This window comes from Pseudorasbora parva, chromosome 5, assembly GCF_024679245.1.
Source record: "Pseudorasbora parva isolate DD20220531a chromosome 5, ASM2467924v1, whole genome shotgun sequence".
Classification (NCBI taxonomy): Eukaryota; Metazoa; Chordata; class Actinopteri; order Cypriniformes; family Gobionidae; genus Pseudorasbora; species Pseudorasbora parva.
The window spans coordinates 19,900,146-19,903,174 of NC_090176.1; the positions used below are offsets into that span (position 1 = coordinate 19,900,146).

At 45.3% G+C, this 3,029-nt stretch overlaps 1 pseudogene; it reads left to right on the forward strand.

Annotated features, from left to right (window-relative positions):
• Positions 1-498: 498 nt before the first annotated feature.
• LOC137075853 (uncharacterized) lies at positions 499-2,813 on the forward strand (annotated as a pseudogene).
• The last annotated feature ends 216 nt before the right edge of the window (positions 2,814-3,029 follow it).

Consider the following 3,029-nt stretch of genomic DNA (forward strand, 5'->3'; position numbering starts at 1 on the left):
GTTTAAATTTGCTTCCAAACTGTCATTTAAAAGGACAAGGCAAAAGGCCAATCCACTGGTTGCAGATGTTTTAAGATAAGTTCATATAATGTTTTCATTAATAACCATTTTAACTCTTTCCCCACCAAACACAGAAATTTCCGATATTTGTGAGAAAATGCTTCTAGGCCAATAACGGAATTTTCGGTGTTTCCGTGTTTTCACTGTTGGGCGCTAGGGGGGCGCTTTTGCGCATCTTCTGAAAGAGAGTACTGAATCTCCTGATCAAAACACACGTGAGTAAGACGCAGTGAATCGAGCGATCGCATGTAATCATATACATATAAAAAATAGCGTGATCATCGTCAATTAACAATGTTTATTAACAAAGATTCGGGAGGAGGGCTTTCAGATAATTGACACAGATGAAGAGCACTCAGCTAATCAAAAAGAGGTGTATATATACACGCAACAGTCTTACCTCTGTTCTGTTGACAGTTTATCAGCATTTGCTTCATTATGTCTCAACGTCTAAGCTCCTCATCCAGCGATGAAGCAGATATCCCCAGGGATCTGCCGTTACAATCTACCGGCCTCAGTGACACCCATCTGGCGCCGGACCTCTCAAGCAAGACTCAGGGTTCTTCACGAGGCCGCACGCCCGCTCGAACAGGCATGCGCTCGCCAAGGTCAGTCTTCACCACCCACAAGACTTCCATCTTCCTCCCCGGCTTCCTCTTACCGCTCAGCCATCCCAACAATACACCTATCGGGAAATGGACCGTAGCAGGATTGAGGAAAGCACCGGGTAACGAGGACATACAAGCATCACGAAAAATGAACAAAGCAGAGTAATACAATCTTTATGTTTCTACACAAACGACTAACCTCTCTCCTAAGCGCTCATCAGCTCCCAAGGTGGATTACAGGCAGAGCAGAGCCCAAAGCACGCCAATCCAGACACCACCATCATTATCCCATATAAGATCCGGCGGGCTGCGCCCATCGAGCCACCGCAACAGGCCTTCAGCAAGCCTGGGCCGCGCCCTGGATGCTACCTTAGCATGCCCTCTTTAACCTCCTGACATGGCTCAACCTTCCACCGTGGCTTCTGCCGCTGTAGTACCGCATGCTGCTGGGCCCAGCGGCCGCCCTACAGCTTCTCAGTTTCAGGCTCCAGTTGTACATAACCCCTTTTCCTTCAAGTGGCCTCCAGCTCCTGTTGAAAACGCTAGCACGATCTTGCATCCGCTAGTAGCACAGCCCAAAAATTACAACAGTTTTACAGTTCAGTCCACTCGCTAGAGGACCTAATTTTGATAACTCAAGCATGTTGTGACGAACTGGGTTTATGGCTGTCATTTTTGAACCAGTGGAACAGGCTTTTTTCTATAGCAACCTCGTTTCGTCCCCCATCGATTTCCAACTGTTCACAGACGCCACCCCATCAATTGGTTACTGGGGATTTTACCAAGGTCGCTGGTTCGCTTCTACATGGCCACCGTAGCTCCAGGACACTTCACAGTCCTCAGCGCTATTCGAGCTTTACCCTTTCGTAGTAGCGGCTTTTCTGTGGGGTTAAGAATGGGCGGCTAGCAGCATTCTAGTGCACTGCGACAATGAGGCAACAGTTCACTGCAATAATAAAGTCCGTTCTCGCGCACCCTCCATGATGCCATTGCTAAGACGTCTTACTTGGATTTCAGCTTGCGACCAATTTATCATAACAGCTAAACACGTCCCCGGATCCAAACCAAAATCGCTGACTCCTTGTCTCGTTTTCTGTTTCAGAAATTCAGGATGCTGTCTCCAGAGGCGGATCAATTCCCAACTCCAGTACCTCATTATTCAGAACTGATATTCCCGTAACCCACCCATTGAAACTTCTCTTCGAGGCATCGCTCAAGACCATCCTCCAAGCAGTTTCTCCCAGGACCCTTCAATCTTATATAACTGCTTGGAATTTTTTTAGAGCTTTCCACGTCTCTTACAACATGCCATTCCCTGATTTCGCTCTCCTTTCAATAACCTTATTCATTTCCTACCTTAATATCATAAAGGGCCTCCAAATCAGGTCCATAAAAGGGTACTTAAGCGGCATCCAATTTTTCACAAATTGATGTACAGCGCCCCCTCCCCCGAGATGAACAATTCTCAAACTTCTCTCCTGATCAAAGGGATCCAAAAATCCCAGCCCACCCGTCCCGACACAAGACAACTAATAACGCTAGACATCCTCACCAAATGCATTCACAACTTCCACACAGGGTATCAGCCCCCCAATACCGCCCGCACTCTAGATGCCATGTTCGTACTAGCCTTTTTTGGTTTCCTTAGATGATCCGAACTCACTATCACATCAAAATTCGACCCAAAAGTCCACCCAACTATCTCAGACCTATCAGTATTAGATGGGGAAACCATTTCATATCTGATCAAACAAAGTAAGACCGACCAAATAAAAAAGGGTCACTTCATTTTTAAACTCTCTTAACCCAATCAAACCATACCAATCAGTTACGGCATATCTTCAATGGAAAACTTCTCAAACCATATCTCCTTTGGAACCCCTGTTCACAGATGAATCCAACAAACCTGTGACATGTTTTTGGTTCCAGAAACAACTCAAATCCGTTCTCCAACAGTCAGGCGTCCCAGGAAAGAACTTCTCAAGCCACTCCTTTCACATCAGAGCTGCAACCTCAGCAGATCAAAAAGGCCTCTCCCAACAGCAGATCCAAGCTCTTGGGCGATGGTCCTCAGACGCTTTCCAAAGCTACATAAGAACCAACTGGTTCCACATCAAAAAAGCCCACCAAACCCTTATTGACTAAATAATAATAATAATAATAATAATAATAATAATAATAATAATAATAATAATAATAATAAGACTCCCCAGGACAAATGGAAAGTTTTCCATGCAGCTAGTTTCCACAAACGAGTCAACAGCAAGTTTCCACGCAATAAGTCAGAGGAAAGTTTCCTCACATTAAGTCAGAGGAAAGTTTCCTCACAGTAAGTCAGAGGAAAGTTTCCTCACAGTAAGT